General features: G+C 42.3%; 1 protein-coding gene across 1 annotated transcript in view; it reads left to right on the forward strand.

Annotated features, from left to right (window-relative positions):
- The window catches only part of SEC23IP (SEC23 interacting protein), a 29644-nt gene extending 25567 nt beyond the window's left edge, over positions 1-4077 (forward strand). The window contains exon 19 of the mRNA XM_081005200.1: positions 1766-4077. The gene's annotated coding sequence lies outside the window, so the exon portion shown is untranslated. The remainder of the gene's footprint in view (positions 1-1765) is intronic.
- The last annotated feature ends 8763 nt before the right edge of the window (positions 4078-12840 follow it).

Consider the following 12840-nt stretch of genomic DNA (forward strand, 5'->3'; position numbering starts at 1 on the left):
TGTGTGCAGGTGACAATATCTTAGGTGGTCTCCTTATGTGTAGCATTTGCAATGAAAAGTGCACCTGGAGTAGACTTCTTTGTCCCATCCAGTTGCATAAGGCCATTTCCCTTATCCCAGCCTTCCAGGTAACTTCAGTAGGCAGGATACTAGAAGTCATTTTCCTCCTTTCTCCATGATTGTGGCTTGGACTATGAAGCAGTTAGACTACTACTTACCCTGCAAATCCACAATGTGCTTTGGATATTTGAGAGAGTGGTGAAAAGAAAAAGTGCGAATGCTTCAAGCTTCCAGTTTCCTGTGCTGCTTTGCAATATTGAAATTAGAACTTCTGCATCTTTTTATGACTGGATGCATAAGCTGCACTGAAGCAACACCTAAAGCCCTTGTCAAAGGAATTTCAAGCTTATGACAGCTCTGGTATCTGTTTAGCATTGCATTGTTAAAAATATGACAGTGTGATCCCCCCCAGCAACTATGAGAGCGTAAGTAAATCAAAGGGATCTGTTTAAAAGATGGAAGTCACTGTATTGCAGTGGGCAAAAGTAATTTTGTGGTGCTCATATTTTAGTGACTTGCAAGTTCATACTAGCCAGGAATGAGATTAACTTCTGTTATTTGTGCCAGCATCTGTGCTAGCAAGGAGCTAGATATCGTCTCTCTTTCGAAATTAGTTCTTCACAGCTTCAGGTTAGAGAGGGAGGTAGGGAAACGCAACAGAAAATAAATCCTAAATGTATACATACCCTTGCAGAATTAAATTCTGAAACACTGAACTTAGTTTTAATTATTATTCAATGGGTTATGAAGTATTTCAGCTCATTTAACTCATCTGTTATGTTCAGTTGACATAGTAGTATTGTTTAGCAAGGGAAATGTCTCAGTTTGTGTGCATTTGTGTGTAGATTTAAATGATTTGAACTGTGCTTGGTGTTTGTTTTATACTTTGTAATTGGGTGGCTCTGTTAGGTTCCCTAAAAACACTATGGAACCAGGGTATCAAATATTAAGCATCATTTGTTTAATATCTTAATATTTTCTTTTAACTGCACTTGTTGCAGCTCTGGTAAACAAATAAAACATAGCTCTAGAAATTATTCCCAGGACTCAGTGAAATATACTCAGTTTGGCTCATACCATGTTGCTTCATGACATATTCATGCTTTGCTTGCTAAGTGAAGCTACATCTAAAATATGCAGATAAATGTCTCTGATCTTATGCATAACTTAAATGTAAACTCATCCAATGTACACAAATAATAACTTTTTGGAGGGTTTGGCAGATCCTGTGCTATCTCCTTGTGAGAGAGCTCATAGGTAAAAATATAAATGCCATCAGGTTGGGGGGCGGAGAGAGAGGCTTTCCAGCTGTCTACAATTATTGGGCTGCTTCAAAAAGGACAGCACACTCTTCTTTAAAAGTTTATTTACTGGCTGTTCAATAAGAGTGCATTTTGACAGTGTTTTTTTTCCCTTATTGCTATACTGCATCAGGATGCAACATACCCAGTTCACCAGATGCGCACAGTGTCTGTACAGGATTCTCAAAGGTTCCCTATGGGCCCTACATTCTACAAGTAGTGCAGTTGGCCATTTGAAGCACAGGGCAGCCTGCGCCTCTCCCCATTTGCCCATACAGCCTTCCCTCTTGCCTCAATACATGTTCATGTTAACTTGATAGTCGTAGCCCTTTACGTAAGCTGTGAAACTAACCAAGTTTGCCATAGCTTACAACTTCTTCTTTTCTTTTTACTCTTCCTTCCAGCCTTTCTAATCTTTCTGCTGGCCTGCCAACAACCTTTTGAAGAGGCAACACCAATTCCCTCGTCACAGATGACAGAAGTGGTTTCAATCTACAGCCCTCAGATTCCATACCATCATTTTTTACTTTTGTTTTCTTTCTTTTTTTATTAACTGGGGTGGAGGAAAAGAAAATGAAGCCTACTGTTCAGAGTACACATACCTTTTTTTTTTTTTTAAAACCAGCCTTGAATCATTTGTGGAAGAGTTGCCAAACATAAATGACCCTTCAAGAAATGTGTGGCATGCAAATTAATCTTTATAATCTGATTTATCAGACTTGTATTTTCTATAAGGGCTGTGGTTTGTTTTTTTTATAAAAAAAATATTATTGGTAAACAGCAATAACAACCTTTTTGTTTAATAAAAAGACCATTTGTCCCACTTCTGCAAGAACTGTGAAGTTCAAATTACTTTAATACAAATCTACATCCATCCATTTGTATTTGTTGAAATAAAGCAATTCCTTGCACCTGGTAAGTCTACCACTAAGATTTTATAATGAAATACCTCCTGAGCCTCTGAGGGAGAGTGTTTTCAAATGCTTGCGACATGAACTTCAACTCTGTATCATAGAGAGCAGCTACAAACTGCTTGATCTTGCTGTATGGTTTTTTTTTTTTTTTTTGCAGAGGGAGAGTAGAAAAGGATGAGCCAAGTAAAATTTTAGTTTGACAGTAGTGACCAGCCTGGGATGCGGAAGTCTCCATACAACTTGGGAGACTGGATTTGCAGAAATCAAATACAGTTATGGCCCTGCAGCAGAAGAGGTGTGTTTTGATTATTAGATTTAAAGGGTGTTTTGGTATGCCAAGAACAGTCCCCGTGTTGCTTAGTGGAGTATGAGAAGGTTAGAGAAGTTTCTTAAACACTGGACTTCTATCACTTTTTTGCTGCTGCTTCTGATTCCCCCTCTGTATACTTTCAATTTTTTCATTAAAAATAAAACTGTGATAGCTTCTATTTGCTGGTCTTCTACATAGTGGCTTGTCATGGATGAGTAGCCTTTTTGGAAAAAAAGTGGTTTGTGTTGTTGTTTTTTTTTGGTGGTAATATCCACATTATTTTTGATATTTGCTTTGTTGCAGTATTGTGTCTTGAAGAGGGAGGTAATAGACCAGGAGATGCTGCAGTTGGATCAGCTTCTGCCTGCTGTAAAGTCTATGCAGTTTAAAACCTTCATATTCTTAGGTTGAGAGAACTTTCCATTGCAGTCTATTAACCTGTAGCTATTTTATATCTCTTTATAAATATAATATTGTGGCTAATACTAAAAGATACTGTGATACCAGCAAGCTTCTGTGCTTGCCTGCCCCCCCCCCCCCCCGTAATCTTCGCTTTATCTCAGAAAGCAACAGGATGTTTTCTGTTTTCCTTTTCCCTCTCTTTCTAAATATTCGGTGCTCCATTCATCACAATGAAATTTCCCTTCAGTCATTTGTTAAACCAGAACAAATTTCTGTCAGAGGAATGCGGGATGAAGCAACAGCTTGTCAGAGAGCATAACAAGTGGGAAAGCCCTTTAATAAATCCTGGATTAAAGTTGTCTCTGAACAGGTTTCAGAACTGTACATTTGGTATTCAGAATGTGTTTTCAGTCCTCCTCGATAAAATACCAAAGAACAAAAGAAATGCAAAGGTTTTCAATAATCGACAACAGTATTGAGTGTGTGGCGTGTACTGAAGTGAAATGTGTAAAGGTAGACCAAATAAATGTAATGTTAGCAAATATGAAAAATAAAAAAGGTGTTTATTGAAACTTTTAATTTTAAGGAAAAAAACTTAGTAATTTCCTTTGCTTTTCACTTGCTCAATATTGTTTAGTGCTCTGGCAGGAAATGGCTTCTGAGTTGGTGGCATAGAACATACATTGTGTTTCAACTTGAAAATTTTAAATTCATTAAGAAATTCTATTTTTTTTTAGCAAACGTTCTTTGTGTCATCTGAATTGATGGATAAATATTTCCCCCCCTGTTTAAGATATTTATCTGGGTGTTGATGTGGTTATCTAAAACAGTCTGAATATTGCCTATTAAACTTGACATTCGTTGATAGGAACATTACCCCTGTCCTCTGCGCAAATTGCTACCTTTTATTCCTGTTGGCTCTATTCAGCAGCTGAATTCTGTCACATTCTACAAATATTTGAGGTTCCAGTGATATGAGCACTAAAATGCCAAGTTCTTGTGATGGGATAAGGATAGAACTTTGTACAAAGGAGACATAATGCTGGATTTCCATGCAAACAATATGGAATAAAACATAAATTGTTTTAAACTGTGTTTAAATTTGTGTTTTTAAAGTATCTAACCAACCCTGGGACCTCAGCATAAAGGGTACGCAATAAATAATAATAGCAATAATAGCCCCAGTCCCACAACAGCAATTTGGGGGAACCTTCCTCTTCCACTAGAGCAGGGATGTCACAACAGGTCAGTCATGATCTATCGGACTATCGTGGGGCGTCCCTGGTTGATCGCGTGACCCCCTCCCCCAAAAACAAGCTCAACAACTTTGGTCAATTCAATCCAATGGGTAGATTACTGCCAGTTTTCTTGGGAGTTGAAACCACATTAAAAAAAAAAATCCTTCCAGTAGCACCTTAGAGACCAACTAAGTTAGTTATTGGTATGAGCTTTTGTGTGCATGCACACTTTTCAGATACCTGGTGAGGTTGATGGACTTCCATTTATGTGGCTCAATGTGGTGCCTTCCATAGTTCTAGTTACAGGTAGGTAGCCGTGTTGGTTTGCCGTAGTCGAAACGAAACATAATAAAAAAAATTCCTTCCAGTAGCACCTTAGAGACCAACTAAGTTATTGGTATGACCTTTTGTGTGCATGCATGCTGGACATTCCTGCACTAGAGGATAGAGAACACATGCATACAGGAGCAGCCATAGCTCTGCTATAGTTCACCAGCTTGGGAAATGTAGCTGTGCCCTTTGGCAGCTGCATCTAAGGATTTTCTCTCTCTCCTCCCTCTTAAACTGATGAGAGACAAGACAACAGCAGCAAGAGGGCTCTTCTGGACTGAGCTGTCGTGTGTGTTCTCTCTCCTGCTTTGCTACTCCCCTCCCCTTTACTGACAGAAGAGAGAGAAGGATCGGTCATTGGATGCCAGCCAAGAGAGGGAGAGAGTAGACCGGGCAGCCAAACATGATCCAGCATCAGTACTTGGCACCCTCAGGCAGCTGGCAGGACAAACTGATGCCTATGATTGACCCCCAGCTGTAGCTTACCTGGTAGCAGCAGCTGTTCTAATTTCCCACAAGGCTTTGGAGCAGCACTGTTTGAAAAGCATTGTGGGAAATGAAAAAAGGCCACAGCCATCAAGGGCACTTTGCCAAGGGCCATGTGAAGCTTGATCTGCCAAATCTTTCTGTGATTGTTTTCTTTCATTTTAATCCTTTCTAGTGTTTTGCTTCAGTCAGTACTGACAGTTGTTTCTCCTGGGTTTGAGAACTTGACTTTAGGTTTCAGTCCTCCCATCACTACAGTAAGCAGAACACTAGTCAAAGAAGGGGAAACAGAGGATGCATTTAGATTCTATTAAACAGAAGCAAAGAGTACCAGCCAAACATTAGGATTAGTGATTAGTCTTTCCTTTTGTTCATTAGAATCTAGATTGATCCTCTATACTGCTCCCCGTAACTAGCATTTTGCTTACTGTTCTGATGGGAAGACTGGAATCTAAAGTCAAGTTCTCTAATTTGACTTGGTTTTGTTGGGATACTGCCAGGGAGATAAAGTCCATCAAGGCCCCCAAGCCGTCTGCCGGACGATCCATCGACCTCCCGTAGGCACGCAGCGACATGAGTTTCTAGAAAATATCTTGCCACATTCTAGAGCTCATGCACACTCTATCAGCAATTAGCACAGCCAAAAGTTGCACTCAGGAGAGCATTATTTACAAGTTTATTCAGCGTTGATCAGAACACAGAAAAACATGACTGCCTGCTGATTTAGTGTCTGCGACACAGAGAGAACGAAAGCAACAGAAAACATAAACATCCTGTGAACAGGAAATACGCAGACTCTGACTCACAAAGCCTGCTCCCTTTTAAGGTGGAACGGAAATATCCTAACATCCTCCCTCTTTCCGTGTAACCTGTAGTACCTGTGGTTCAACCCAATTGCAACCTTTGTACGTAAACCTTAAGTTGTTCTCTGTTAACAACCTTAGACAACAGATCAGCAGGAATTTCATTTCCTGGCATGTAGGACACCTGAATGAGTCCTTTCTGAATACACTCTCTTGCACGATGTAGCTTAATCTGCAAGTACTTGGTCCTTTGCTTGCAACTCTCCGAGTTCAGCAAAGCCAAACACGATCTATTGTCTTGGTACACTTGTACAGGACATTTCACAGAAACTCTGATGTCCTTAAACAGTTGCAGCAACCACTCACAATCCATGAGTGAAAATGACAGAGCATTGAGTTCTGCTTCACAGGAACTTAGGCTCACTGTCGTCTGCTTTTTGCACAACCAGTCAAACAGGCAGTGGTTGTACATGTAGCATACTCCAGAAGTGCTTGTACCATCCGTGGTGTCACTTCCAAAACTTGCATCTGCAAAGATTTCAAGACCTCCAGTCTTCTGACTGGTGAACCTCAGCCTGTAGTGCATAGTCCCTTTCAGATAGCGGGCTATGCGCTTCAGAGCTTTCCAATCCTGAACGGTAGGATTGTTAGCATGTCTGCTAAGCAGGTTAGTGCTTACAGCTATGTCAGGTCTTGAGCATCTAGCAATGAAATTCAACTTGCCTAGAATGCATCTGTACAGCGTTGTGTCAGAAAACGCTTCAGCAGTACTATCTACCTGGTAACCTGTCACCATCGGTGTGTCTGCTGGGTTTGCATCAACCAAATTCAACCCGGTTAATACATCAGCAATTTTCTGTGTTTGGTGTACCAGAAAATTACCTGCTTGGTCCCTCTCCACCTGCAGAGAAAGATAGTTGGATACCTCACCAAGATCCTTCATGTCAAAATGCTCCTTCAGCTGAGCTAGGGTGCTTTGGTACAAAGCCTGATTCTTCCAAAACATCAGAAGATCATCAACAAAACATAAACAATACAGTTTGTTTTGCCCCTCCTCCTTGACAAACACACATGGATCAGCTTTGCCCTGGTGAAAACCTAGAGAAAGCAATGTCTCAGTGAGTTTTGTGTTCCAACACCTGGCACTCTGCTTGAGACCATATAAGGATTTCCGCAGTTTACAGACCATTCCCTTCTGTATCTGCATCCCGTCTGGTGGAAGCATAAACAGCTCCTCGTCCAAAATCCCGTACAAAAAAGCTGTATTAATGTCATGATGGGAAACATGCAGTTTCTCCTCCGCAGCGATCTTGAGCATCAACCGAATGCTCTCATATTTGACGGTGGGTGAGTAGGTCTCGTGGTAATCCTGTCCTGGTACCTGTGAAAAACCTCTGGCAACCAATCTGGCTTTGTGTCTAACTACCTTGCCATTCTGGTCTGTCTTGGCCTTGAAGACCCATTTGCTGCCAACCAGTCTCATTCCTGGGACTACCGGTACCAACTCCCAAGTTTGGTTCCTGTTCAAGGAATCAACTTCAGCCTTCATGGCATTAAGCCAAGGCTCAGCATCTTTAGAGGTTAACTCCTGAACCTCTTTGAAGCTTGAAGGTTCCCACACCTTCTCTGAGCTACTAAGAACAGCAGTTGCTGTCTTAGCAAACTCATCAGCAAATCTCTTTGGAGGTCTGCCCTTGGTCGCTCTCTCAGATCTGCGTACTAGATGCAAGTCTTCTGGACTCATCTCCTCTTTCTTAGGAGAAAAGTGACCAATGGTGAACAGTGGTTCTTCCAGTTCATTGTCAGATGCATCAGATGGTCTGACTGAGGCCTTTGCGCTCTTGTAGTCTGCTGTGTCATCACTGTCACTGACACCAGCAGCAGCGCCGCCCACTGAACTGGAATCCGAACTCTGATCATCATCATCATCATCATCATCCTCAGCAGCTTCCTCAGCTTTAGCTGCTTCTTTGACATCACCTTCATCCTCCTCTGGGTAACTCTGGAAAATTCCCACATTTCCCCCCCACTTAGGATTGTACTCAACACTCTTTGTGAACTTAATGGACTTAGAGTCGGTCATCCATACCCTGTATGCACCTTTTTCGTACCCCATGAACAAACCATGTGCCCCACGCTTCCCAAGCTTGTTGCTCTGTGGGGTGTGTACCCACATGTCAGAACCAAAGATTCTCATGTGTTTGATGTTGGGTTTCTTACCAAACATCTTCTCATAGGGGGTACAACCAATAGGTGATGACAATCTGCGATTATAAGTGTAAGCAAAATTCGACAGAGCCTCCCCCCAATACTTATCAGGGAGATTGGCATCATGCAACAATGTTTTCATTCCTTGCAGCAACGTTTGATTTGCTCGCTCCGCAAGCCCATTCATCCATGGTGATCTAGGCGTTGACAAGTCATGCTGGATTCCCTTCTCAGTCAGGAAAGCTTCAAACTGCTGAGAAGTGAACTCCCCGCCTCGATCAGTAAACAGACAGCCAATGCGTTTACCGTGAACATTCTCCAACCAAGCACAGAATGTCTTGAACTTAGGAAACGCTTGCGATTTCTGCTCGAGCATAAACACATGAATGTACCTGGAAAAAGAATCAATTAGAACCATGAAGTACCTTGCTCCACCCAAAGAGGGCGCAAGTGGACCAACCAGGTCTGCGTGCACTAGCTGGTAGGGTTTGGAAGCCTGCCTGCTAGACTCCTTGCCTTTTGGAGCAACCTTCACCTTGTTCTCTGCACAAGATACACATTTCATGTGAAACTTACAGGGTTTGATGTTCAAACCCTCAACCACCTCTGGCATCTTGGCCAGTGCCTTCCAAGAGAGATGGCAAAACCTTCGATGTGCATCGTGAATGCATCCTGCATGAAGAACTTTGTTAGTTTGTGCAACACAACAAGAATCAGCATTAGACACAATAGCACCAATGTCATCATAAGTTATACAGAACAAGCCATCCATAAACTTTGCATGCAAAATGTCCTCTTTGCCTTTTCTGATGACACAGACGCTCCTCTTGAAGGAAATCTCAAAACCGCGCCCAGTCAGCTGTGGGACACTGAGCAAATTGTCTGCAGCACCTGGAACATATAGTACATTTTTGATGGTCGTGTGCAGACTTGCCAGTTTCACAGTCCCTTCTCCTGCGATTCGCAACGTCTTTCCGTCAGCCAGGTGGATCTCACCTTCTTGAGGTTTGAAGGAGATAAAGAGGTGGCGGTCCTTTGAGACATGGCGGGTACAGCCTGAATCAACAACAAACCTGGCCTTGGCATCTGGAGCAGTCTTTGCAGCAAGCAAAACCTTGTTTTCCACCGGCGTGGGCTTTTGCAGCTTGCCCCCCTGCTCCTGGCCATCAGACTTGCCTTTAGCCTTTGGTGAAGCTGTGCCAGTAAACAAAACCTTGTTTTCCTCTGGCGTGGGCTCTTCACCCTCCCTCTGCTTCTGGCCATCTGCAGGCGTCTGCCTCTGTTTACCTTTGCCCTTCCGGCCTCTGCAAAGGCGATGACCTTGGCTCCCATGAGAAACAGAGCTCTCAGCTGCCGACTCCTTGGCTCCCCCTGGAGGCTGGAATGCTGCCTGGGATGACGTGACAGTCAGCTCCCCCTGCAGTTTGCAACCGGTGCCCTCAGCATCCCTGCATTCACTCGCATTCTGGGAAACAGCCAGGACCTCCGATGCAGTCAAACTCTGGGCTGGGATGACTGGCAAATGGGCTATCTTCAAAGCATGCCACATCTTACGTGCAGTCAGATTGCCAGCTAGCGTTTTTATTTCCTCCAGAGAGACGGACAAGACGATTACGTCTATCGCCCTCAAATTTTCGGCCTCCCATCTATCTGTCAGAGGAACTGGAGGGGCCGCACACACAGTATGCCACACTCCAAACTGACGCAGCAAACTCTCACACCATTTTGCCCAGGTCTGATAGTTGTGCCGATTTAACTTTGGGCACTCAGCAGCCTCAGAAGCTTGGAAAAACTCCATTCCAGGTTTCTACTTGAACCGTGAGCCTTTATGCCTTCAAAAACGTCTTATCTCGGCAGCCATAAATCTTGAGGCCTTTGGCGCGGCTCCCAGATCCAATTAGGCCTGCCGGACATCAAAGAGACTTTGCCGCGGCAAACAGAAAAGCCTCACTTTCGCTTTTCCTCCACATACCTTTCAGCAGTCTGTCGCAGTCTTACTCTCCTGTAAGTGCTGTGAATCTGGGCCCGAAACCTGTTGTTGGGATACTGCCAGGGAGATAAAGTCCATCAAGGCCCCCAAGCCGTCTGCCGGACGATCCATCGACCTCCCGTAGGCACGCAGCGACATGAGTTTCTAGAAAATATCTTGCCACATTCTAGAGCTCATGCACACTCTATCAGCAATTAGCACAGCCAAAAGTTGCACTCAGGAGAGCATTATTTACAAGTTTATTCAGCGTTGATCAGAACACAGAAAAACATGACTGCCTGCTGATTTAGTGTCTGCGACACAGAGAGAACGAAAGCAACAGAAAACATAAACATCCTGTGAACAGGAAATATGCAGACTCTGACTCACAAAGCCTGCTCCCTTTTAAGGTGGAACGGAAATATCCTAACAGGTTTTCTGCTGCCTATCATGTTTATGCCTTTTTTGATGTTGCTGTAACAGCAAAATGATTTGCATCTCAGTGAAGTTTCTTGTCACTGAAACAACTGAATGTTTTAAGGAATACTTCAGTAGGTTATGATAAAAGTGTCTCTTGTTAAAGTGGTGAAACTTTAATATCGAGAGAAACAATTCGCCATGTTCTTTTCAGTTTAGCCTTGTTTTGTTTCTCCTGTGCCTTTATGATGTATGTCACTGTGATTAGGAAGAGTCTGTACACAACTCCATTGAGCCCAGCAGCAAGGGCCTATTAAATAGATACGGAAGACTTCATAAAAGGTGCTTTGTTATGACCACTCTTGGAACCATAGACTACATCAAAATTGGAAGAGTTCTACCATGGAAGGGTGTATCGTGTTTCTTACATACTTACTTTTTCCGTATCAGTAGGTTTGAGCATTTGACTTCAGAAAAGGGCAACCAAAATTATCAAGGGATTGGAGCAACTCCCCTATGAGGAAAGGTACAAAATTTGGGACTTTTTGGTTTAGAGAACAGGTAAGAGGCAACATGATAGAAATGTATAAAATTATGGGAAAGTGAACAAAGATTCCCCCGCCCCCCCCGCCTCACAACATCAGAATGACCTTTCTTGGGATGGCTTGCAAACCTTTGGTAACAACTACAGTGGTACCTCAGGTTAAGTACTTAATTTGTTCTGGAGGTCCGTACTTAACCTGAAACTGTTCTTAACCTGAAGCACCACTTTGGCTAATGGGGCCTCCTGCTGCCACCTCGCTGCCGGAGCACGATTTCTGTTCTCATTCTGAAGCAAAATTCTTAACCTGAAGCACTATTTCTGGGTTAACGGAGTCTGTAACCTGAAGCGTATGTAACCCGAGGTACCACTGTATGCCGTAGACTGGTAAGCACAATCTCCAGGTTTAAGACTACAATATTCAGAATGGAGACTGAGAAGCTCATTGTGATATTTTGTGTGTTTTCTGGGTGGTAGCAAATGGTGGTGTTGAGTGGGGAAAGGTAGGAAATTGCTTTTATTAGTGCCCTGTTGCTTGAAAATTGTGGACTTGTAGAGCTGGGTCTGCTTTGCACATACTCTGGTCTGTCCAATACAGTTTCAGAGTTCTTTCCTGCCTGCATTTTCCTCACATAAAAACCATAGATTTGAGTATGCTGCTTTTGAGTATGCCTCTGATGAGGCCATCCAACCTAATTAGAGGGGAGATTTTCCTCTTCAGAGCTACAGGCTACAAATTCTTCCATCATGCTTTCACCTGCCTTTTGGCGCTTAACCAGCCTGATGATTGAGTTCTGATATACTTTGAAGTTTGCTCACTATTTTGTAATGTTTTAGTTGACCACAATAAAGACGTGCTGCTGTTGCTTTTCATATTTTTTTCCTAATGAACTCACACTGCTACCTACAATTTTTGGTGTTTCCATAGCATTCTGAGTTTTCCCTAACTTGTGTCAACCAGCATTTTAATTATCTGGAAAAAAATACATTTTAAATCTGACAGCAGCATTTTCTGCACGTTGGCAAGTTTTGATAGTTAATTGATTTCTAACTTTTTTTTATTCCATCAGCACCATACTAATAAATCCATCTTCCTGTTTGCACTTTGAAACAAGAACTGCAAATATTCTCATATTGTTGTCTTAACATTTTTAAAAATAATTGACCTTGAGATTGTTCATGTTGGTAGAGCACTGTCTAGGAGAAAAAAACTTCGATTCTCCAGCCTATGTGAATGTTTACAAATATGAGAAAATCTTTTTACAAACACACAATTCAGACCTTTAAACTCGAGTTTTGAAAGCAAGCCACTCTCGCTTCAAGAGTTTTGGAAAGAAGTTTTGAAAATTCTTAAATTATTTAATTTTTCATCATGTAATTAACTTGCTCCTTCTGTTATGATCTCTTAGGAGGCAGAAACCACAGAAGTGGGTTAATTTCAGTTCACATTGATGGTGTTATATAAATGAATTATAAGCACTTGCATTATGTCCCATAGACTATAGGGGGAATTCAAATGATTAACTTTCTCTAGTTACGGTAATTTGTTGCTAGGCTTATACAACTAAGCAGAGAAAGGAGAAAACCCTATCATTTCCATGCTGCCATTTCCATACTACAGGTGTACAAGCCTGGAAAGTAAACACTGACATGTGATGTAATAATCACACATCCAGCAACGGGAGAGTGAAATGCTGACAATAAGTGCAGGAGTTTTAGTGCTAGCTGCACTTAAAGTTGGAGGTTTGAAACTGGTGAATCACCTATAACTACGTGCTTAGCAGAACTGTATGAAATTCAAGCATGGAAGCCCCTAATGTGGGTATGGATCCTGCCAAGTTTCAAACAGATAGATGCAGGA

Source organism: Podarcis pityusensis (genome assembly GCF_964106645.2).
Source record: "Podarcis pityusensis genome assembly, chromosome: 5".
Lineage (NCBI taxonomy): Eukaryota > Metazoa > Chordata > Lepidosauria > Squamata > Lacertidae > Podarcis > Podarcis pityusensis.